Below are 26,438 nucleotides of genomic sequence, written 5' to 3' on the forward strand. Positions count from 1 at the left end.
AGTATGTTTGAAATAGTGAAGAATAAATTATGTATAGCAGAACCTTTCCAATATTTTAGATTAAAACCTTTCACATTTTCAATACAAACACCACCAGAACAAAACCTAATTAACGTAGAGTAACACAAGACTGCAGTCCTGCCAATAATTACATAACAACTCAGTGATGTAATTACTGCCTGATTTCAACTTCCAATTAGGCATTCTGACATATTGAATCTCTGATGAGCTCTGCAGCGTTGAGCGCCAGCAGGAACACATTTTATGTAAAGAACATGAAAGAAGTCAAAGCCGAGTCTGTGATATGAGCTCAGACATGACCATGTTTTCACAAATCCCCCCCCTCTGCTTTCTCACTCTCTCCTTCAATCCTCCCCTCTCATGCTGGAAGTAGAGAAGGATGGTGGTGGTGGGGGGTGAATGGACTCCCAAGACGAGGCTGCGTTGTGGGTGTAAACAACAAAGTGAATTCCTTCTGTCGACCAGTGCGAGTTCAAACCCTCGTCACAAAGCCGGAGCTGTGCGGATCAGCCACCCTTGATTTTCATTATATAGCTGTGTGTGTGTGTGTGTGTGTGTGTGTGTGTGTGTGTGTGTGTGTGTGTGTGTGTGTGTGTGTGTGTGTGTGTGTGTGTGTGTGTGTGTTTGTGTGTGTGTGTGTGTGTTGGGGTTGATGTAGGTACTGACTTCCAGGAGCAGGCCAACACTGTAAACCTCTTACAGGGACAGCAGAGTCACTCTAAAGCCAACAGGGAAACAAATGAGGCTGGACAAAAGCGTGTTTTTGGAGGCCGTTTGGTCGCTTTGGAAGCACTGGGAGGACTCGCAGAGCACAAAGGCCTCATTCATGGCCTCGGCTCTACAGAGACAGAGTTTTTCTGGTTGCAGCTCATCCGCGAACATCCCTTTGTCCTCCCAAGTGTGCAATGAATACACGGTGAAATGAAAGAGTGCTTTCTTCGATCATGTCTTCTCTGATGCTGCTAATTCTTCAGATAGAAGGGCAGCTGGTGGTTGGATCAGAGCTGAACCCGAGTTACTGTCATCTCGAGGAAGAGGAGTGTTAACGACACAGGGCGCCTCGGCTCGGACAGGGCTGTTTATTTCTCTGATGAGAGCGATGTCAGCCAGACAGCTTTAAAGTGCTCATATTGTGCTTTTTGGCTTTTCCCTTTTCCTTTATTGTGTTATATATCTTTTTGTGAACGTTATAGGTTTACAAAGTGAAAAAGCCCAAAGTCCACCCCAAAGGTACTTACCATCTCCAACAGAAAACACTGTTCACAAACTGCTCCAAACAGCTCTACTGTAGTCCAGCCTTTACTTCCGTGACGAACGTGCGTCACTTTGTAACACACGTTATAATGCTCGCCTAGCTGGTAGCATGGCACGCCCTCATACTCTGCAACTGACTAGCTAGCAGTACTTACTGCGCATGTACCACTCCCGACAAAGACAGAACAGAAGTGAGATGTCTCACTCTGTAGCTAAAACAGAGAGCTCAACACACAGGGTGAAAAGAGGAGCTGCAGCAATGTGCAGTACAACAAAAATATGGTGTTTTTTGAAAATTTAACCACATAAACCTATTCTGGTACAACCTCTAAATACAATTATGAACCTGAAAATGAGTATATAATATGAGCACTTTAAATACTTAATTAAGACTATACTACAGTGTAAAATTATTCTGTGTAAAGTTACAGTATACGTTTTGTTAAGCAAATATTAACAATAAAAATCACTTCAGTGTCCATAAAATGAGGAACAGAGAGGGGGAAGGAAAGAAAAAGAAAGACAGAAGAACAAAAGAAAGAAACAATGATTGAAAGAAAGAATGAAATACAAAAAAACAAAAGGAAAGAGGAGAGAGAGAAAATATGAGGGAACAAAAAGGAAAGAATGAAGAACAAAAGGTAAGAGGAGAAAAGAGTAGGAGACCGTAGAAAGAAAAGAAAAGAGCACAGAGGGAATGCAGAGGGAAAGAATTAAGGAAAGAAAGAACTCACAAGCTAAGATAAGAAGGAAAGAACAGGGAAAAAGACAAAGGACAGAAAGATTATTTTTGCAAGAAAGAAAGAAAGATAATGAAAGGAGGAAGAACAGAAGAAAAAAGGGGAGGAAGGTAAAGGACACAACAGAGGTGGGTAGAATAGCCAAAAATTGTACTCAAGTAAAAGTACTGTTACTTCAGAATAATATGACTCAAGTAAAAGTAAAAAGTAGCCATCCAAATAATTACTTGAGTAAGAGTAAAAAAGTACTCGGTGAAAAAACTACTCAAGTACTGAGTAACTGTTGAGTAACGTCTGATTTATTTTTTAACATAAGCATTCAATCAGACGGACAAAAATACTAAATAATCATCTTTAGGCAAATTATAGTTCATCCAATCAATAAAATAAATAAAAATTAATGAATTACAAAATAGCTTACATTAAAATAATCCAGGTAAATTCAAGTACTTAAAAAATTAAATACATAAAATAATAATACATAAAAATAAATAAGCACAAGTAACACAAATTTCCAAACCTATTTTATTTTACCAGGCTCTGCAGGCAGAACTAGAACAAGATAATGTAGCTGCTGTTTGGCACTTTTACTAAGGTAAACATGCTTTCATTATGAGGCCAGAGGCCTGGACTACGAAGCAAGATTTGGGGTTTACGAGGTAACTTCAGGTTCACCAGGGTTTTCTTTATCACGAAGGTGGATCACTTGTTACCGGGTTCAATCGCCGTGGTAACTCATGCTGGACGCCTAACCTGGTCGGGAGCAGGTTATGTTGGAGATCACAGATCAACCGGTGTAAAAGCACCGCCTACTGACCAATCAATAGGCCTACTCGATTGATAACGGCATCACCGTTCTTATAGAAGATCAGGCGGAGCTCGGTGCGGAGAGAGAGAGAGAGAGAGAGAGAGAGAGAGAGAGAGAGAGAGAGGGAAGAGTGCGGCTCATAAAAGTTAAAACATTTAGAGACCGACAACGCCGTAAACATTCCCTGATGGGTATATTTATGAAATATATAGATTTGAATGGGAGGGAATTACATATCGGCTATTTCTCTGCGTCTTCGAGCCAATGCATACGCCGGGTTTGAATTATGTTTTTATATTTTTTATTTGCTTTTACGGTCGCTTCCACTGGCAGGATTGCAACTGAAATAATAGGCTAATTACGGCAGTTTATGGAAAGCACAAGTTGGAATTATGGTCAGATCTTGGTCCTGACTGATGGGGAAGTGATATTGATAAGTGTTGATTTCCGCATCAGCGTGCCGCCCTATTTTTGTTGCCAGCTGACGAGACTGCACACCTACGTTTGATTGGTGAACAGTCACGACGTGCGGTAGGGCCTTTGGCGGTCTCTTCTCTTTTTTTTTTTTTTTTTTTCTCTCTCTCTCTTTCAAAATAAAACATTAAAATGAGGCGTACTGGGGAATACAAACAATGACGTGTAGAATACCAAAGAGGTAAAAAGAAAAGTAACGAGCTCATTGTAGCCCAATGTAGCGGAGTAAGAGTACAGTTTCTTCTTCACAAATCTACTCAAGTAAAAGTAAAAAGTATAGTGATTTAAAACTACTCCTAGAAGTATAATTTTTTCAAAAACGTACTCAAGTAAATGTAACGGAGTAAATGTAACTCGTTACTACCCACCTCTGGGACACAAGTAAGGAAAGAAGGAAAGAAAAAGATGAATGGAAGGAAAGAATGCAGATCAAAAGAAAAGAAAAGATGGAAAGTGGGAAGGATAAAGGAAGGAAAGACAAAAGAATGGAACGCAACAAAAAGGGAAGGAGAGATGGAAACGAAAATAAGGAAAATTTGAGGGAAAGAAAAGAAAAGAATGAAAAACAGAAGGTAAGAGGAAAAAAGAGATGAGAAAAGGAAAGCGGGGAGGAAAGAAAAGCGGAGGCAAGAAAAACAAGGAAGAAAGAAAGAACCCTACAGCTAAAAAAAGAAGGGAAAAGACAGGACATAAAGACTATTTTGTAAGAAAGAAAGAAAGAAAGAAAGAAAGAAAGAAAGAAAGGAAGGGAGGAAGGAGGGAAAGAAATATAAAGAACAGACAGAAAAGGAAATAAGGAACATTTGAAGGAAAGAATGTAGAACAGAAGAAGCAGAAGTAGAAGAAAAAGAAAAGAGAAGTGAAGTAAAAAACAAAAAAAATAAAAAAGGAAACAAAGGAAACAAAAGAAAGAAGCCCATCAGAAAGTAATAAAAATAAGAATACAATTTAGGATCTTATCTCATGTTGAACATAAAATCGGACAGCTTCAGTGACTTTGACTAATAATATATCGAGTTCACTTTCCGCCCCCTTTAACTTTGAATGAACTTCATTTAAAGCTGTCATTCAGAGTTATTTCGGATCATATTGCTGCAGGTCGTTTCTGACTCCTGTCCTCAAAGCTGCATCCAGTCAATCCATCTGGACCTCGAAAAAACTGAAAATATATATTTTTCCATCCATCTGACTTTCGCCGTCAGCAGCTCCACAACCCTCCTCCGCCTGCTGCTCCTCTCTGACACTCTGTTGATGTACAGCACTACTGCAGCTCCGGTGTTTCGGCCTGACGTTTTTTTTGTGAAGGCCAAAGTCGAGTTATTCAAGAGCTCTGACAGTTTTAGCTGCGAGTCCTTGTCAGACAATGATCAGCCCGCAGAGAGTCGGTGGCATTGGAGAGAGGGAAAGATGAAAAGCTGCATATGGGTGTTCTCTGACGCACGCTGCAGACGGCACTGAGTCTCTCTACTACCAGGATCCACACACAATAATTAAGCACAACCTGTTCAAGGTGCCACCATCAAACTATCAGGGAGAGACTTTCCATGTGTTCTCTACGCCCCGTCACACGGATATATACATTAACTGCAGAGTCAGGTTTTATATTCAAATCACTGAGATTGGCTTATAAAATATATCTTTTTATTTTTCCTTGCTTCCTTTCTTCTTCGTTTCCTTCTTTAAACTTACTGTTTCCCTTGTTTTCTGTCTTGTTTCCTTTCTTCTTCTTTTCCCCCTAAATTCATTCTGTTCTTATTTATTTTCTTCTTTCCTTCTTTTCCTTCCGTCGTTTCCTTCCTTCCTAATTTTCTTCTACCAGTATGTTGTTTTTTATTTTAAATTTCCTTTTAAATCTCTTCCTTCTTCTCTTCTCCCTTCTTTCCTAATTTGTCTCCTCTTTCTTCTTCTTCTTCTTCTTCTTCTTCTTCTTCTTCTTCTTCTTCTTCTTCTTTCATTTCTTCTTTCTTCCTAGGGTCCTTCTCGCCTTATTTTTTCTTTTCCCTTCTTCAACACTTTCACAGCTTCTTTCCCTCCAATTTTCCTTCTCCTTCTGTCCTTTCAATTTTCTTTCTTTCCTAACTTATTTTCTCCTTCCCCTCTATCTCTTTCCAAGGTCATTCTCTCCTTTATTTCTTCCCTTTTTCTCTTCTATACATCTCTTTCTTCCTTTTCTTTCCCTGTTATTTCTTCTCATCTTCTTTTTCTTCTCTCTCTCTCTCTCTCAATCTGTCTCTCCTTCCCTTTTTTTCCTATATTCTTTATTTCCTTCTTCCTCTCCTTTCCTTACTTTGTCCTCTTTTCTTCTTTAACAGGTATAGTTCTTTGTTTCTCACCATACCTGGCAGTCCTTTGGGAAAAGAAATACTTGCATTAATTCAGGACTTTTGACTTGTACTTAGAGTCCATCTTCCACCACTATCACAACACAAACTACACTACAAATATCCGTCTTTGTGTCCTTTTGTTTCAGCAACAACCTCACAACGACAAGAAGAAGAGCGTCATTACAAAAAGGCAATCTCAGGTAACAGAGAAGTTGTCTGATAAGAGCATAAAGGATGTGTGGGGTCTTTGGTTTGGCAGCACCTTCCCTCTCAGCTCCTTTAGTCACAGACAGCTCGAGCAGAGAGAGCACAAGGAACCTTTAGACACATATAAAGTACAACTGAAGGCCCGAGCTGCAGCAACAACACCCCCCTTTTCCTCCTCCCAACGCTCCATCCAGGTCTCCTGTTGGTGCTCTGGCCTGGTTCACTTCCCTAATCCTTCCTCCCTGCAGGGGGCTTTGGAGAGAGGAAAGCCAATGAAGTGCTACCCTTAGCTTTAGCCATGGTTCAAGTTCATGGTTTCCTTCTTTCCTTCCATCCTTCTTTGTTTTACCGCTAATCTGAAAGCATGCAAATCCTCAAACTACTTATGACATGGTCCAAGTTCACAACTTTCCTTCTCTCTTTCTTTATGTTTTCTTTATCTCTTGAATCCATTGTTTCTTTGTCTAGTCAACTTTTAAAAGCATAAAAATCTTCAAAACTAGAAATGCTAAATTCTTCCTCATTAGGAGTGCTGAACTTTTGATATAGTGCATTTTACTGCAAATATGTCTTTTTTTTAACAGTAACAATCTGAATAAAAGGCTTGAAATGAAGTATTTGTCGTTGTTGCACTGCCACCTTTACTGGAAGGTGGGTAAATACAACTCCACAGGATAGGCTACATTTTGGCCATTTTCAAAGGGGTCCCTTGACCTCTTACCCACAGATATCTGAATGAAAAGGGGTTCTATGGGTACCCGAAGTCTTTCCTTTAGATGTGCCCACTTTATGCTAATCCCATGCAGTTTGGAGACTAAACATGCAGTTGGTCTCATGCAGTACAAATTTGCCTATTCTAAAATGGTGTATTTGAATGTCTGCACACTGGGGTCCCTAAACAGACTTGGAGTCCCATAAATTGGGTGTGAGTGGAAAGCTGAGACTCTTGTGGATTCCATGAGCTGAATTGTGCTCATGTGTGATGATGTTAGTCTCCATAGTAGCCATTTCACAGTAGCGAGACCATTTTTTTAAACTTGACCTCACCGTATAAAATGAGCTGTTGTGACCTCTAGGATAATCACATCCTCATGAAACTTACAACCACAACCTAAAGACCCAGGACATTCAGAGGACGTATGGCTTTCTTAGGTATATTGACAATAAGGGGTATTTGAGAAGTTTCCAGTACAGAAGTGCTCGACATCCAATGCAATTCTTACAGAAATCTCCAAATGTCAAAAGGTTATGATACCAAATCAAGTCTCGGTACGCTTTTAATCCAACTCTGGAGTGGTTTGTTTGTGGTGAGAACGTGATCCGCACCAACTATACATACTCTGTAAGTCTGAGCTAATGTCTCCTGTGGTCAGGTGTGCAATCTTCAATGCAGCAGAGCAGCAAACTATAGCAGCTTGCAGTGTTTCAATCACAGAAATAGACAGCTGTCAAGCTCGCCGTCCGTCACTCGCATCTCCGTGGTCAAACCAGCCGTGGCTCAAATTTGAGACAGACACCGGCAGAGCAGAGCAAAGTCACAGTGACCAGAGCACGTCTCTCGCGAAACAATGTCTGATCATTTTAATGAAATGAGCTGGTTTGACAGACGAAGTATGCACTAGTCCAGAACACAGGACCTTCTTTCTGTATTTGCTTTCTTGCTCCCGCCCCCAGACACATTCGTCCAATAAGAGGAGTGAACGTTCTTGCGTGATTTGTAATGACGCATTTTGGTACGCTTGGATTTTTCCAGGTGTGAAACCAAACCGAGGGCAAATCGCACCAAATTTACACACTCAAAAACTGATTCGGACCAAAGCAAACAAACTCTAGGTGTGAAAACGCCCTTAATGTGGTAGTTTGGAGGGATTTTGTAGGCAGAGACAGTGCCACAAAGACAAAAGGTATTTCAATTAAGGGAACTTGGGATCTATTTTGCATCTTAACAATACAATGGGTGTTTGCGTTTGGCCCAGCATTAAGTTTCAGTTTTGGCCCTCCAATGGAAAAAGTTTGGGCACCTTTGCTTTAAAGGGGTCTGAGTACTTCTTCCCATCCACTGTTAGGGGAAGGGAATTGACAAAAGTCACTGAAAAGCTACTTATCAGTACTGCTGCAGAAGGAATGAACCAAGCCAATGACTTGCTACCTTTAGCGACAGTTGACTGCTACAGAAATCAAGACTTTTTCTCTCCCTGTTACTGTGGAGTATTTTGTACAAGAGTTAAGCCCTGGGGCACTTATGTGCTCATTAATGTCCCGTCATCGTCAGGTGCTGTGGGGCAGGGAGGCTCTGGCTGCTCCAGCCTCTTAAGGCTAATTTACAAGAAGCGGCAGCCTCAGGGTCATGACTGACTCATCAGAGCCCGGGCTATACTTTCTGCTTAAAAACTTCCTGCCCTCCGGTGCTTTGATTCCCATTGGAGGGCAGGATTTGGAACGGGTACTGTGTAATTAAAGAGTTGAAGAGAAAACACCCCAAGAGGATCAGTCATCATAAAAGTACACGGTGCAGACTTCATCCTGGTCAAACACGTGGAAACTAATTTAACGGTCGCTCACTGATATTTTCAAGAGGATCGATTGATCTTCACAGGAACACTATAAAGAGGCTTTATGTTTTAAAGCTTTTTGCAGCAGATTGAATCTGAATCAAAGCCATGTGATATGACTAAAGAGAAGATAAAAAAAATCCCTACACTTTGTTAGTTTTTAAAACTTCTCAGTTTGAAGAGAAGCATGAATAATTCATAATTACAGACCCACATTTCCATATACTGCAGAGTTACAAAGATGGAGCCTTTTCTTGTTCAATTTTTCACATTTACATTTGAGGCATTTAGCTGATGGATACTCGTGTTCAGAGTGACTTGAAATAAGTGAGCAAAGAGCTATAGAGTATAAATATGTTTTCCTACAACCACCCTATCGCCTGTAAGAGTTGACTTAAGATGACAAATCACCAGTGTTCAATGTTGTCATAATACAAACAAGAACACAACAGGACCGTGAAAAATAAAGATGTGATTTGCGGTCTTCTATTAGCTTTAAACTGTGGAGCTTATAGCTTTAACAAGGTCTCATTCTCTAACAGTTTTTTTGTTGAGATGTACATCAATCAATCAATCAATCAATCAATCAAAATGTATTTATATAGCACTTTACAACAACCAGCAGGTATCCAAAGTGCTTAACATCAGAAACACATATCATACAATAGAAAGAATGAACATAGAAAACAGTCAAAATCAGAAAAGGTTACAAAGAAACAAAAGAATGAAATTGTCACACCACTGCTACGTATTAAAGGCCAGACGAAACAGATAAGTTTTGAGTTTGGACCTAAAAAGAGCTACATCTGTAATAGTGCGAATATCAGGGGGTAACTTGTTCCAGAGTCTCGGGGCAGCAACTGCAAAAGCCTGATCACCCCACCTTTTATACCTTGACCTTGGCACTTCTAAAAATCGCTGATTTGAAGAACGCAATGACCGGCTGTGCTCCCGCAAAGTTAAAATTTCAGACAAATACTCCGGGGCCAGACCATTTAAGGCCTTGAAAGCAAACCATAAAATCTTAAAATCTATTCTAAAACGCACAGGGAGCCAATGTAGAGTGTGGAGAGCGGGAGTAATATGTGCACGTCTAGATGTATTTGTTAAAAAGCGAGCAGCAGCATTTTGCACAAGTTGAAGACGTGAGATGGAGGCATGATTCCTAAAAGAATAAATATCTCAAAACACGTGTGGTGTTTTAAATATGAAGAAAGTTTTGAACAATACAGGAAAATAATACTTTCCTTTTACACAAATAAAGACTTTTGCACCATAAATTGATGCATACAAATTCACCAAAATGCAGGAAATTAAGTATTTGCGCTCAAAATGTTATGGGGGAGGAGGACCCCCAGACATTCAAGAATGTACTGTATGTACAGGATGTACACGTTTGATGGGAAAGAAAGGATCCTCCCATCAAACATAGACGCCAACTCTCTGAAGTAGCGTTCACAGCAACAGCAACCTTTGTTCCTGCAGAAACGATCCATCGTCGTTGCCTCCTGTAACTAAGTCGTACAAGATGACCCTTTCCTCTTCAAATGGGAAGTAAACGCGGGTTGTACACGCTCGTGTCTAATGATCGCCTGCAAACCAACTCATCTGCTTTGCACAGCGTTATGAAGACACTGCAGACCTTTGCGATGCAACTACAGGCTTGGACAAAACGTTTTACAGCTTCTGTTTAAAATCTAACTTTTGACATCCCTTATTGATCAAGTTTGAATTTAATGTCAAACAGAAAAATTCTCATCTGGACCACAATCTTGTGTAAAATACCCAATCCCTAGCAACAACCTGATACACACTGAATAATGCAAACTGAACGAGCAGGTTTATCCCCTTCAATAAATCATAGTAATAACGATATCTGCAGTCACCACAGGAAGAGTTTAACAATCAATATCTGGTGGAATAACAGTCATTCTTTATGACAGCTATGATAGGATATGTCCTACCTTATTAAGCTGTTGGAAGTTAACAAATACAGACTGCTGCAAAGGGAACAGATTTGGGGACAATTAGGAGAGAAGAACACTAGTTAGTAAAAAAAAACAAGGTGAAGATCCAAGTGATCCCAGAGCCGAGTGAAGCTCTTTGGCACAGAGCAGAAAAAGATTCTTCTTTAATACACAAATACAACAATACTTTAGTTGGTTTTCGACTTTTGCATGGAATTTGTTCACTATAAGAAAAATATTATCAGACTTATCCTGTACTGTAGGCAGCATATATAAATGTGACTAAGGGATGAATCTGCTTCCTCTCCTCTGCAGGACAGTCTCTCTCTGGCCTCAACACCCCTGCTGCCTCACTAATCGTCCCAAATTACCATCGCTATGGCTCGAATACGTGACAAACTGCCACGCTTTCCCCCCTTAAGAGGCTTTGGGCCCCAGGTTGAACATCCTAATCTGACAGTTCAAGCATTACTGCCCTCTAACAAGCGCCCAAACCACGCCGTGAAAAGAAAACAACAAGTGGCCTTCCCCTCTTTCTCCCCCTCCCTCTCTCTGTGAAGTTGGCTGCACTCAATAAAACCCAAAACGGACCCATTTTCACCTGTTCCATTCAACTGGTCTTTTTTGTGAGGCCAACTGTGTTGACGCTGGCCTTTCCGGAGGTCACAGAGGGCGGTTTCTCATTGTGAGGTGGACATTTTAAAGCCCTGAGCAGCTGAAACATGCCACGAGAACCGAGAGTGTTCGCCTCCGTCACACTTCCTTTGAGGAAATCTGTCGAGACAAGCATCTAAACTAAGCAAATCCCGTGAATGAATTATAATTATGGTATTTGCTTACTGCATTTTTTCTGCTTACTCTACACTTAAAGAGTAATCCCAAATCAGAGTAGCGGTTTGTTAAAGCTCTGTGCATGCTCACAAATACTAATAAGGATAAACCTCATTTGTGGTGAACTTTCCAGAGCAGAGCTACAAAGTGCTTCACAGACAATAAAATAGAAATGAAATGAGTGAAAACTAAAACGATAAGCAATAAAAATAAAAGCCAGGAATGGGTTTTTTATTGTTCATCTTACAGGGATGTTAAGGAGTAAAAATGACAATTCAGGATTCCGAATAAAACATGTTAAATCTGTCCATAAAGAGTTTCAAGAAGGTGATTTACTGTAAAAGATGACACAGGAGGCTCTGCTGTCTCACATCAGCTTTTCTTTATCGCTTTTCTTTCATTTGGGGTCATTACATCTGAATTTCTCTCCTCAACTGCCTCAGGAGAAGAAATAAGAGACATGAACATAAGATTATACATCTGCATTTGTCTGCGTTCAAAGTGCTGATATCGCTTACACTCCCAGACTGCTAATAGATTTCTGTTGAGATGTTTCTCCTAAACGACCCATTTGAGACTTATAAAAGGAGGGCATATAAGTAGAGAAATGAAAGAGCAAAGCAAGAAGTGTGATAGAGACAGAGTGAGAGACAATCCAAGGGTGTGTTTCTCAGGAAACAAAGTGTTTGAGAAAATGTGCAATTCAACGATACTGAACAAAACTTCCTCAAGAAGTAAATGGGGAGCAGAGGAACAGGGGGCCTTTTTTTTATATACTTTCACCATGACACAGTCTTGTTAATTGATGCACAAACCACAAACCGCAAGACAGAGGAAGTAGTTAAAGTACTATAATCAGAATGTGGAAATTCTTTTCTTTATTTATATGCTACTAATTTGCAAAAAGCAATTAATGCCACCTATAACGGTTTCTATCAACATAATGAGAAAAAATATTAAAAACATGTCTTCCAAGTCAAATGTTTACATTTACTTTTCTCTACTCTCACAATAATAAGTAAATAATTCAATACAATATCCACTAATAGAGCAACTATAGCATGATGAAACCCTTTTTTTGTGATTATGTTTAAACACTCAAAAGCAAACACAGCTCAATGACGTTGCATTAATAAAAGCCTTTTGGGAGCTCGCAAATTTTAATGTGCAGACAACCTCTCCTTTTTACTTTTGTTGCTTTTTGTCCTGCACATTTACCCAACGGAGTTCTACACTGTGCACCTCTTTATGTTCAGGCACTCACAGCACTTATAGGTTAGGTTAGGTTAGAGAAAGATTGTGGGCTTTGTGGTTAAATTCTGAAAAAAAGTCAACAGTGACTATGAGGCACGGGACATGACATGTTTATTTTATACTAGCAGCAGTACAAAAGCACATTTTCTTGACTGGTAAAAACATAAAATGAACCTAATCGGGCTGTCATGGCAGCAAATTGACACGAAAGGCACAAGGAATACAAAGGCCTAAGTACGTAAGTTATCAACATAATCAGAAATCAAAACATAATTAGCAAAACAAATTCGATAACAGTAATTTGGACTAGAAAAGCTTGTTTCTGAAGAGTTGACTTGTCAATGCTGGCAATTACTAACGCATGTCAAACCACGGTGTGTGAAGACGCCGCCAGTGTGTGGTCTTGCAATCAAGTTGGTTATTTTCTTCAGGCATTCAAATGCAAGTGTGACTTTATGTTTGGTGCATTATTGTGTGAACACAAACTGTGGTTAGTCATGTCTGGATTTGAAGAAGTCTTCTGTGTTTTTCCCATCTGACAGAAAGATTTTAAAGAGGTGAACTTTATATTTATGTAAAACTGTTTTAGTAAAGGTGTTGTTGCGTGTGTGTGTTTGTGTCCATCAGCTGCTGTGCGAAACCGCAGGATTAAACTCTGGCCTCAAACAGCAGACCAGGAAGTTACTCTGCAGTACCAGTATCAGCTTCTTTCTGCTCTTGACACTGTCTTTTCTCATCAGGAGGAACAGACTCATCACTGCTTGAGGGCTGCATTATATTTTATAGTGCATGGAAAATCTAGACACGGTGTGCATGGTGTGGTCTTTAATGTGGCATGAAGCATCAGCTTATCAGATCCCCATTAGACCTGTAGAATGTGTGAATCAAACAAACAACTGCTCGGCTGTGGAGGGAAGACAGATATATACAGTGGGGCAAAAAAGTATTTAGTCAGCCACCAATTGTGCAATTTCTCCCACTTAAAAAGATGAGAGAGGCCTGTATTTTTCATCATAGGTACACTTTAACTATGAGAGACAAAATGAGGAAAAAAAATCCAGAAAATCACATTGTAGGATTTTTAATGAATTTATTTGCAAATTATGGTGGAAAATAAGTATATAGTCAATAATAAAAGTTAATCTCAATACTTTGTTATATACCCTTTGTTGGCAATGACAGAGGTCAAATGTTTTCTGTAAGTCTTCACAAGGTTTTCACACACTGTTGCTGGTATTTTGGTCCATTCCTCCATGCAGATCTCCTCTAGAGCAGTGATGTTTTGGAGCTGTAGCTGGGCAACACGGACTTTCAACTCCCTCCAAAGATTTTCTATGGGGTTGAGATCTGGAGACTGGCTAGGCCACTCCAGGACCTTGAAATGCTTCTTACGAAGCCACTCCTTCGTTGCCCGGGCGGTGTGTTTGGGATCATTGTCATGCTGAAAGACCCAGCCATGTTTCATCTTCAATGCCCTTGCTGATGGAACGAGGTTTTCACTCAAAATCTCACGATACATGGCCCCATTCAATTCAATTCAATTTTATTTATAGTATCAAATCATAACAGAGTTATCTTGAGACACTTTACAGATAGAGTAGGTCTAGACCACACTCTATAAATTCCAAAACCCCAACACTTACAGCAATTCCCTCAAGAGCAAGCATTAGCAGTGGCTATTGCGACAGTGGCAAGGAAAAACTCCCTTTTAGGAAGAAACCTCGCCAGACCCATTCATTCCTTCCTTTACACGGATCAGTCGCCCTGGTCCCTTTGCAGAAAAACAGGCCCAAAGCATGAGGTTTCCACCCCCATGCTTCACAGTAGGTATGGTGTTCTTTGGATGCAACTCAGCATTCTTTCTCCTACAAACACGACAAGTTGAGTTTTTACCAAAAAGTTCTATTTCGGTTTCATCTGACCATATGACATTCTCCCAATCCTCTTCTGGATCATCCAAATGCTCTCTAGCAAACTTCAGACGGGCCTGGACATGTACTGGCTTAAGCAGGGGGACACGTCTGGCACTGCAGGATTTGAGTCCCTGGCGGCGTAGTGTGTTACTGATGGTAGCCTTTGTTACTTTGGTCCCAGCTCTCTGCAGGTCATTCACTAGGTCCCCCCGTGTGGTTCTGGGATTTTTGCTCACCATTCTTGTGATCATTTTGACCCCACGGGGTGAGATCTTGCGTGGAGCCCCAGATCGAGGGAGATTAGGCTCGTTCGAGATGAGCCAGATCTGCGCAGAATCGATCACCGGCGATCGCCGGCCAATGCATGCCGGTTAGATTTGTGTCCGACTTGATCCCGACTTGCTCTGACGTCATGCACACGTGGGTAACGATAATCTCACGAGACCAAGGCAGCCGCAGTTCTGAGACGCAGGTAGCGCAGTTGCTTTTCACCAACTGCAAGAGCCAGGCGGACACGGTGCATGCTGGGAAACGCCAGCCTCTCAGCTGATCGAACAGCTGATTGGTTCAGAATCGACACAACATGATGACGTTTTATATAAACTTTTTATTGATTTGGAATCGGAGGGATTGTAACTGTGATTTATCTGATTTAAAGGCTTATTCTGTACAGACCACATGTCGTGTGACTGATAGTTACGTTTAGAAGTCAGAGAGACTAAATCTGTTCAGATTACAGATCATCTACAGTGTGTTGTTAATTAAAATCAGCAACAGATCGCATGTGAGCATTTTGACAGCTACTCTGTCATAATAAAAACAGCTGGAGACTGTGTAGGAGCTGATATAGGGGTCTGATAAAAGTTTATCAAATCGGAATCGGACCACCACTGTTTCTGTCACTTCCTGTTCAGCCTGAAGGCTGCTGGAATCAGCTGGAAAACTGTCTGACTTGAGAGCGGATTTTTGTCACCGCCCCCGGCTGCTGCCGCCTGCTCTCGTCTACTTTACAGGCGAGGCGCGGTTCATGTCGATTTTTTTTCTCATTTTGTCTCTCATAGTTGAAGTGTACCTATGATGAAAATTACAGGCCTCTCTCATCTTTTTAAGTGGGAGAACTTGCACAATTGGTGGCTGACTAAATACTTTTTTGCCCCACTGTACGTTGAAGGCTCCGAATAGGTCCCCGCGGACAGAAAAACAGCCATGTAAGAGTCTTTCTCCATCCGCTGCTTCAGAAATAATGATCTCCATGAGAAGCTCTTATTTCTCTTATTCATAGGTGGTAACCAAAGTCAACGTGAAGACTGTGCAGGCTCTTCATTAAGACCTGAAGCAGCCTGCAAAAACCCTCTCATGCGGACTATTATCAGCAGGATCAATACCTCTCAAGCATTGATCGCAGCTGTTCCTATACCATACATCTGAGCAGCGGCAGATAGCAGAAACCCATCGTCTAACTCCCTGTGGCCTACTTGCCCTTGGACTATCACTCTTTTCTTGTTCCAGCTCCATAATGCATTCCCAACTCCTCCAAACAGACTATTCCCCCCTACAGACATCTCCTGGGCTCTCATGAATACTGCCGACCTGTATTTTTCACACATGCCAGAGAGATGAATGGCTTGGCAAACTAATGACAGGTAACGAGAAGCCCAGCCTCTTGTCTTTTTTCAAAGCTGTTCCGCCTTACCTTGTTTTTACTGCCGTTCTCTCACAAATTACAGTGGAGTCGACTTCAGCTGCGCACAGGTCCAGATGTTACGCGGCAGCATCAACGACGCCTGACATTATATCACTGCCGCTCTGCTGCAGCACTCTGAACACTAATTGCAGCATTGAGAGTTAAAGTGGCTGTTTGCAGACCAGCTCTCCCGCTGTGAAATATCTGTAGGTGCATCTTAAACTCCTCCGAGTATGTGTCCTGTGCTGTTTAGGGTGTTATTACAGGACTCAATTTAATAAAAACTCTACACATGCTTTAAGCATTTCCAAAGAGGAACATTTGGTGGTACATCATGAAATTAGCTGGAGGGGAGTACTTTACCAGATGCCCAAGACCCACTCACTCACCCACAAAAAGATGGATGACAATGTGAAAACAATAAGACAATGTGGAAAGGTGTCTCTCATAGTGACGATGCTACAGAGAATTATCATCTGAATCTGCAGCGCCCCTTGGCTTTACGGATCTTTATGTCGTGTTTCAGCTCATTGTTTAGCTGTCCAGGCTGCAACTTTACTGTTCTGGTTTACTCTCAGAGCTCTCATAGCGTCGTTTTCAGAGAAAAAGTTGTAAAACGCAACTGTACACTAACCTGTACCACAGCCAACAGCAGACAGACATGGTAAGCAACTAGCTGGTGAACATAGTGGAGTTAGTATTTAGCAGCTAAAGAGACAGATATTTACCTCAGGAGTTGGTGGAGACTAAAAACAGAGCTAAAAGAGAGAATATTGGACACAAATGCAAAGATTCCTAATGCATCATCATGTTGCTCTGTAACTGCTGGAGGTGGAAATAAGCAAGTGTTTTGCAAGTTCACTTTAAAGTTCACTTTAAATGGTGATGATATTTCAGTGTTTCGTTCAGCAGTTATTGCTGGTTTAAGAATAAAATGCAAAACATTTGCTGGTTCCAGTCTCTAAAAAGTAAAGATTTGCTGCTTTTCTTTATTTTATATAATTAAAAATGTAATATTTTTGGACTGTTCGACCTTCTACAATGTGTCAGTATCCGTATCTTCGATCACATACCTGTAGCTACTGATTTAAATCTATTTTTTTTATTTAGACAGAGTTATTGTACTGCAGCTTGTGTTTTCCAGGAATTGAAAAAAGGAGCTTTCAAAACAGTAGTGTAAAAATGTTGGTCTGTTCACCAGCTTTGAACGTTATCAGCCGATTTAATGGGCGTTATCAGCCCATGGAGTGATAACATTCGAAACGGGTGATCTGCTTTTAAATCAATCAGTGCTATAGCGCTAGATATAGGAGTTGGAGTTTGTATGCAGCCTGAGATTGAGCCCTGTTTTTGAGACATAATTCAGGTCAAAATATCCAATTTTCCTTGTGATACTCTCATCTGGCTAAAAAAAGAGACCATGCTTTCAAGTCACCCCAAAATCGAAAAAAAGTATACATGAAAAAAAATAAGAATTGGACTGATATAACTGACTCCACAGAGCCCTCGTTGTTGAAGACGATGATTTGTATCGCAGGGTTGTCCGCCTATGTTGCTATCTATCCATTTATCTCTTGTGCATTGTCTGGACTCACAGTGAAGCCACTCGCCAACACAGTATTACCTTTTAAAATTAGTCCCACAAGGCAAAAATGCTAAAAAGTTAAGTGCTAGTACCTCAAATTAGTTGCCTTCCAACGTTTTGTAGAGTAACAGTTTTGGCCCTCATTTACAAAACCTTTTTACTCACCAAAGTATCAAAAAACAATATTATTATTGATAGGAATGATGAAGGCCAGAAATATGGAAATCAGACACAAGGAAGGTATTACTTTGATTAGTTCCGATTTGTGAGACTTTGTACCCCTCCGAGTTCCACTACTTTTTATCTTACAATTAGTGGTACTCAGTGATGCAAAAATACTTAGGTAAAGTGCTTTGAGTGATACCTCAAAAGGATTGTTATGAAATGTTAATGATTTATTGATAGGAATGCTGAAGGACAAAAATAAGGAAATTGGACACGTAAGGTATGATTACTTCCGCTGCTTTTATCTTACAACTATGGTACACACATTACAATTCCATACAAATTCCGCTATGATCCCTATTTTCTATTATTTCCTTCTTTTCATCCTTCTCAACTTTCGGTTCCTTAATTTGCTTTCCTTCTTCAATTGATGTGAAAGCATGAAAATCCATCTAAGTTGTAATAAACCTACATTTTCCACAGTACTTAAATAAATGTACTTATACTTCGCAACTTTTCTATGTTCCCCTGGGAAAGCCCAGAAGAAAAGGGTGGGTGGAGGAGTGAAGAAACACAGAGCAGGAGGAAGATGATGAGGAGGACAAGAAGGAGAAGGCGGGATATTTCAGCTCCTGAACCAAACTTGCTGGTCGATACTGTGGCACTGTTTATACTCTAGATTAATGATTGCGGGAAGGTAGGAGGCAGCGAGGAGGCTATAGGGAGCCGCGAGACTGTGTTTACCTTTAAACAACTGTCACCAGCGGAGGTTCCAGGGTCTGCTGAGGCTGAAACAGCGAGCAGGAGGCACGACGAGCTCTGTGCTATTTTCAGTGGACAAGATAAAGTATGCCAGAGTCAATGTGCTAAGACCTATGGCTAAGACGTGGGAGGCACAGGGTGCTGGGTAGCAGTAATTGCCTGCTATTATTGTCCCTCCAGGCTTATTTGTGGCATTTTAACCCTGTGGAGACAAAAATAGTGCCTCCCCATTATTTTTTGTTCAGCCTTAAGCAGTCAACTTTCAAGTTTGCCGCAGCTTTTCCATGCATGATGTACCATATAATGTGCACCATGTAAAGCTGACAGAGTGGAGAATTCACTGAGGAAAGTAAAACGGTTGTTAAATGGTTTCTTTATCTTATGACTTTACGAAGGGAGAGGCAGTAAAATTTACATGATGCCTCTTGACAAGGAAAATGTTTCAACAGTGCAGGCGATGCAAGGGTGGGAGATTTAACTGTTAACCTCCTTTGGAGAGGTCATCATAGCTAACATTTATTGTCGTATCACCAGCACGGTTCCTCCTTGTGAGGCTTGTTTGATGCTCTCACATGTTCCCATGATAACCTCCTTCTTCTGTAAACTGCAGCACTTTATTGTCACAGTGGGAAAATGCATCCCTCCCTATTCCTTCAACGAAAAAAAAAAAAAAAAACATGACCCATCATTCAACCATGGAGTTGTTTAAGCTGTGTGTGCCCCATCACATTCATTTCTGCATGAAGTAGCAACAAAGTGGTTCCCAAACTCAGCACTGCAGACCCTCGGGAGTCCTTGCTGCACTTCTAAAATGTCTCCAGAAAAAGTCAGAGGAAGAGATTAATTTATCATTATTTGTGGGCCTCACTTATTTATTATTTTATTGAAAAACAAATCCATGAGATTATTGGTTTGTTGCAGATGAAAATCGGACCAAAAAACAAAAATTCAAAGATTTGCAACACAATCACTCTACAGTTTAACTTTGGAAACTGCAGTTGAGGAAACAATTTCAATGCCCATAGCTGTTCTGCAGCAATTCAAATCATATCATCATCTTTGTCCATGTTTTCAGAGCACTTTAAGGACTTCTCAGGGGTAAAACAACTCTATTACCACGGGACAAACTCCATCTACTGATGAAGATGATGTGATTTGATTGAAGGCTTCAGAACAGCTACTGAATGGGCTTTGTGTTGAGATTTTTTTCTTAACCAACTATTTAATATTTGGATTTTGCACAATCAGCCACTTCAGTTTCACATTTTTATCTTCTGAGTTTTGAGAACCGAGACACTGTCCTGTTGATAAGCATCTTCTTGCAGCAGACAATACGACAACTTTCGGGTGAATGGGAACATAACATTGGGGTTAAGAACAGTTGAAACTGATGTGTTCCTTTTTTTTGATCCAGTATTTTCAGTTAAAAGTGACTTGGAACAGAAGGCAGGCGAATATTAAATTTTAAATAAGGAAAGTAATATCAAGCATTGAAATGTTTTTCTGTAAATTCTCTGAAGAAAGTAGAATAAAGCTGTGGCTAGTTTTTTGTTAACGTTGTCATTTAATATCACAAATCTCTTGCCAATATTCATCAGAAGTAGGCATACTGAGATAAATCTAGACGCACCCCAGCGGCAGCAAATGTAATTTGCAGCCAGGGTCGTCTAGCAACTTGGCTTGCAAGATGGAAAAACCAAACTCTAGTCGGGCCAATCACATCGTGTATAGAGTCGGTGGGCGTGCTTAACATAATGACGGCAGAGTTGCGACGGTTCCGCGTTAATTCCCTGCTACTTGAAAACAAAAGGAAAAGGCCGCTGCTGCTTGCAAACAGCGGCCTTTCGAATCGGCTTTGGCCGCGACTCTGGAAGACTTGGAGTAAAGCTTTTCTTTGAGAAAAGAACAAAGAATGGTACTGAAGTCATTCTTAAAAAAGGAAGACGTGTTTGGAGTTTTGCCGACCGGATAGGGCAAAAGTTTAATCTATCAACTAGCTCCGCTGGTGGGAAAATGCATGGTTCTGCTCTGGTTGGTTGTAGCACTATCCTATTGCGTGCAGAGGGAATTTGAAAAAAAACGTTTATCCCGCCCCTCGGATTGAGCCCTGCCAATGGTGTGTTCCCAGACCCAACATCTTGATGTGGGTCTGGCTTGTCAGGCTAACTCCGGATTTCCACTGGATAATAACGGCTGCGGACCGGCTCCGCTGCGTGTCTGCTGCGTGCTCCGCCGTCCGTCAATACCCACTAGGTCTGGATTTGTTGTGGCACGGCTGCGGCCATGACTGACAGCTGTAGTCACGAATTCAAGTAGAATTAGAACCACAAAACCAACAAGGGGGGGGGATTTTTTTTTTTTAAGTTTTTTGGAGGGAAGTATTTGGCTTTTTGTGGGGGTATGATCCGCCGTGAGCACGGTGTATTTTATTTTGAAAATTAACCGGATGTTTTATTTTGCTTCTGTGCTCGACTTCCTGTCCCGCACTATCTGCCCTGTGCTGAATTGCTGCGGAGCTCTCCGCGGCGTCCGGCAAAAATAGAAGCTCTGCGTATCTGCTCCGGAGGGCTGCGGACCGCCGGAGCTGGGACGCAGTCGGAACGCAAACGTTCTGCAACCGGTGGAAATACACACACTGACTTTAATGGAAACCTAATGACTCTGCCGCTGTTATGCAGCAGTTACGCATCCAGTGGAAATCCAGGGTAATACTGAGAGTCTTCTACTTCTGTTCTCTTCCTTTAATGTAAAAATACCTAAAAACCTTCTCAAGTGGGCCTCTATGGCATGACAAATGTGTCAGTATCTTTCTGGGGTTTCATGAAATTAAAACCTTGATGCACCAGGTCACCAAACTATAAGCCCTTTACTTAAATCTAAAGCCTGACCCCCCCTCCTCCAGTCAGGACTTAGTTTCCCTGTCTCTCTGGCACTTATAAGGACGGACACCCTGCCGAGTAGCAGCGTCACGGGGGTAGAAACCCTCAATGAAACCCTGACGGCCCACCGGAGACAGAGCTGTCAAACGCCCAGAGGGTGTCACCCAGCAGGACAGCTGACTCAGCTGATGGTGTCACCGAGGCAACAAAGCAGGAAAAATGGGACATGTAAATGTAATTTTCCCCTATTATATAAATGCTGCGATAAGAGTGCCGCAGCTTCACGCCGCGGTCTAATTGCAATGAAATTATTTGATGTTCCGTGCGCGTATCAAAGCAAACAAATCAGTGCCCCCCCCCTGCACAGCAGCTCATCAAAAATTCATCCCACGTTCTGGCTCAGAGACAAATGCTCATGTCTTTTCCTCCTGCTTCAGAGCTGGTTATCATATTTGAGCATCACACCTAAGAATCATGAGACATTGTTTTACACACATTAGATGTTTACACAGCGAGCTACGACGTGCAGACAACTTCTCAGTTTGCTGCCAAGTTCCTCTCTAGAGCGCCTAGCAAGGAATTTAAAAAATGTCCTTTTTTCTCTTTTGTAGCAGCCGCCATCAGACAAATCTCTTTACAGCCCGAAATAATGACCAAGACAAAAGAGCTACGTCGTCCAGACAATGAGGCTACTGTTAAAATAAACATTTAACGCCTGCATTCAGTTAAACAGCATTCGTTCTTACAATAAACAATAAACCGGGTGGTCGTGGGGTCAAACACAGTGTCAGCTCTTGTTCTCTCAGAAAATCGACTCTAGATTATTGATCCGATTCTAACTAGTTGTTTTCAGGAGCCACAAGGAGCTCATTTTCTGTTCACTGAACTTTGAAGTCATCCTTATACCTCCTTTTTACACCCTCAGGTCAGAACTACATGGCAATCAGGGCATTTAAAACAACTCGAGGCCTCATATTATGCTAAATTCTGTCAACTAAGTTCCTTTCACAGGCAAAACAAAAGGGACAGAAGCTTTTAGTCCTTAAGTCTTCACCTCGGACTGGCCTGTAATAAAACGAGTTCAGGCATGTTCCCTCTCTAACTAAAAGGGCAAAGACCATTCAAACAGACCAGAGAGTGTGCACGGTCACTTTTAGCTGTACTGGCTTCAAGTTCCTTTTAAAGAAAAGGTCAAAGGAGGCTCGTAAGATGAATATTAGAAGGGTTTCCTCCTGTCATTTTGAAAATCTTACAGTGCTGGCTTGAGAACAAAAGGTCTAGTTAGGAAAGGTTGTGAAAAAGGCCTTCTGAAATGGCAAAATGACATGTTAAGTAACTTCAAGCAGAGCAACATGTCTAAGGCTACATTTGTAGATTTTCTACGTTTTGGTTTTAAAAACGAATATCTTTTGCTACATTTACACCTCACATTTACACTGCTCTGGCGTTTCAGAGCCCTTAAACAGGAGAAATTTGAATGGAATCTGCGGGGTTGTGTTTCAGTCTCAACGGCCGCAAAAAAAGACCTTTGGCAACGCCGACACTGACGCCAATGTTTCGCCGCCTGATTGGGTCATATCAGTCCTGACGTCTCGTTTTCTGAGACTGAGTATACTAACGTTACCATGGACACTACCAGCAAATGGCGACGTATACATGCTGCCTCCGGTTTATACCCAGTATACGAGAATGCTTTTGGCTCAAAACGTAGCAATGTAAATTTAGCCTCAAACTCAAAAAACTCAAAGAAAACTAAAGGTTGCAGGTTTGAAACCCCCCAAAAAACAAGCCAGGAGCACAATTGATTTCAGCCCTGCTGGGACTGAGCATGGCGATGTTGGTCGTCAGTTGCCAGAGTGGATTGATTTGGTAACTTGCAGGTCAAAATACATCTAGATGTCTAAGTTAAAACTGGGCTAAATTTGGGTTGAAGAGAAACTGTTGTTGAAAGAGCATATAACTGACTGCATTTTACTGTAAGTAGTACATATATGTTAAAATATATTAAAAATGGTTTTGTTTCTGCCCCATTTTTATGTAGATGTCTTTTGGCTTGCAAATCACAAAAAACATGCTAACTCCCAAGTTGGTTAGTCAGTTGGTCCAAAGCTTGAATCAAGAGTAAGAAGTGGCCGGACTTCTGTTAAATCTAGTGTATTCATGGTCTCCAGAGAAAGAACCCAACTATTTTGTTGGCTAATAATTCCATTTGTGAGACAGGAAATGTCAAAATCCAGAGGCCAGCCATGAAACCAACTGAGCATGTTCAGGACAAACTTTACATTATTATCTTAACTTCTGGTGATGCTTTAAGAATAGAACAATCATCTCGCTGTTATTGGTTCCCCTGAAAACACTTTGTAATAAACATTGTAGGCCCCTGATGAGGCTTTAAACATTTATGCGGAGTCTGGAATTACTGCCTAATATATTCCTACAGCATTATTATTTTATGACATTTTATTTTTGTCAAACTCAGTGTAACATTTAGCTACAATATATTGCTCTAAAAATTCTCCATATGTTCATGTGCACTTTACTTGAGTAATTCCATTTTATGCTACTTCATACTTCTACTCCACTACATCTCAAAAGGTAAATATTGTACTTTTTGCTCCACTACATTTGTCTGACAGCTTTAGCTACTTTTCAGATGACAGTTTTTTATCCCCTTCCTGTCCAGGGAAAACCATGTATCTCCAAATGTGTTGATGTTGATTGTTTGTGATAAACTGAAGGATGAAGTGTTCCTTCATGTGTTGAGAAAATTCTCCTACTTCTTAAGGTAAATAGAGTAACGCCTCTTGTATCAGCTGGAAATTGCATCTTCACAAAGCTGAAAACAGGGCTGTTTTTCTGACACCATTAAAACTTTTTAGAGATACGTGATTCTCACTGGACAGCGACGCTACAAACATATGATGATATTATAGAATATGACACATTGCTGTAGATTAAACTACCCAACGGTATATAAAGGAGTTAAAATAAGCACAACCTTCAACATCTACAGCAGTAAAATGCAACACACACATTGATGCAGCAGGAATATTAATCCAGAAACAGACGGGGAACATTTTAGTGCACAATAATTACTTTTACTTTAGGTACAAAAGCGATTTGTTTAATATGTAAGGAATAGTGATTTCTGACAGTCTTGGTAGATGAAGACAAGTCTCAATGCCAAGTTTTTTCTTAATAATAATAATAATAATAATAATAATAATAATAATAATAATAATAAATAAAGCTTTTTGTTAACTCACTTCAACACAACTTTGAGTGTGCAAGGAGGGGTGGGAAATGCAAATATCCAACATGTGACCTGCTAAACTCAATATGCTCAATCCACGAGAGGATGTCAACAAAAAGTCAGCAGAAGGCCAGGAGAGATGAAGTAAAATTTGCTTGCCAATCAAGAATAAATGCCAGCGACAAATCTACAGCTTCAAACAAGAGGCAGGAAACGAACAAGATCAGTTCCACAGTCTTTATATTGTCTTATCAGTCAGGCAGGGAGCCTAGTGGAGGGTTCTGTAGAGTAATCCCAGCATCCTGTGGGGTCTAACGGAGTCGCTTTGTTTTCTGCTGAGTGAGGCAGCGCGACCCAGGTAAAGGAGGGGAAATGAAGTCATCGACAGGCCGGGTCTGGCATTCAACGCGTTTCCCCCGAGGCAAACATCCGTCTCCACCTGTCATCATCTGCTTTATCGCACAGGCCGCTGTTCCACCGGGCCTCCTTTTAGTAAAAGGTTAACAGTGCAGGGTAATGAGCACAGACTCAAAGATAATCCATAATCATGCTGCACTCATAAAACTATCCTTGACAGACTGAGGCACAATTATACTGCTTAGCTTTAAATCTCTGGGATTTTAATTCTAAGGCTTTTGCGGTCGTGGATTTGGTGATTCATGCCGATCATATATGATCATAGGATAAAAACGAGATTAGATTTAAGGTGATTATCTATTCTTGTCAGGGATATAATGTGACATTTCCATGTAAATAAGTGTCAAATGTTGTACTAGCTATACAATATCTATTGTACAGCAATGATTTCCCTTCATGTACTTCATCAACAAATAATAAGAGACAGAATTAGTACCTAACCCCAAATAAAGGGGGTTTGATGCATTCCTGGCAGGTGATCTCTTGCAGTCATGAGAGTAATGCAATGTTGACATTCATTGTGATTGAATATTTGGGGGTTTTCAACTGCTGGTCAGATAAAAAAAAAAATCAATATAAAAAAAGTCACCAAAAGTCTTCCTGAAAATTGGGATTTTTTACATGACATTTCTGACGTTCTGTAGACAATCAATCAATGAAGTAAAACTAAAATTGACAGATAAATCCATTATAAAAAAAAAAAACAATTGTTGCAGCACTAAACCTAATTTTAGACTGGCCTTTAAAGCTGTGACTCCACATGAAGAGCTTGTGTTATTATCCCTGAACCTCTTTACCTGCTTCACTCTGCCTGCTGTCGGTTTGGTTTCACCTCACCTGTTTCATCAATACTCCAGATAGACACTAAGGAAAATGTGGTTGACCAGAAATTGACTTCCTAGTTGGGAAGAAAAAAGGGAGGGAGGAGAAGGAGGAGGGCCAGATTGAGCATGAATCTCTGCAATTGATGACAGAAGAGAAAGAAAAGAGCAAACGTGAGGAGGAGGGTAAACATCACAGTCCTTCCCGTGAAGCCTGTCAGCGCTGTTAACGATCTGGCCATCTGATTGGACCATGGGTAGCATGTGAAGTTCGATTATTTACAATTAAAAATATTTCTTTTAATATTAAATTGCTTTTAAAAACAAAATTGTCTTGTGAATTTCTTTTGCAATTCAACTTTTCTGCCAGAAATTCCCCAGAAATGTAAAAATCAGAACTTCAAAATTCACTATTCTTAAGCATAAATGCTTTCATTTTTTACTGAAAATGTTTAAAACCCCAGAATGTGAAGCCAGATAACACAGTACAAAGACTTGAAAATCGACAGTGTGAACTTCAAAGTCCT

The 26,438-nt window shown here is 40.7% G+C and overlaps 1 protein-coding gene and 1 long non-coding RNA gene across 2 annotated transcripts in view; both read right to left on the reverse strand.

Annotated features, from left to right (window-relative positions):
- fras1 (Fraser extracellular matrix complex subunit 1) overlaps nucleotides 1–26,438 on the reverse strand; it is a 266,280-nt gene that overhangs the window by 223,459 nt on the left and 16,383 nt on the right.
- On the reverse strand, nucleotides 24,897–25,940 carry LOC120560576. The gene is made up of 2 exons (XR_005639492.1): nucleotides 25,888–25,940; nucleotides 24,897–25,159 (listed from the first exon to the last, which is right to left on the reverse strand). It is a non-coding gene; the product is annotated as an uncharacterized LOC120560576 (long non-coding RNA).

This window comes from Perca fluviatilis, chromosome 6 (genome assembly GCF_010015445.1).
Source record: "Perca fluviatilis chromosome 6, GENO_Pfluv_1.0, whole genome shotgun sequence".
Taxonomy (NCBI): domain Eukaryota; kingdom Metazoa; phylum Chordata; class Actinopteri; order Perciformes; family Percidae; genus Perca; species Perca fluviatilis.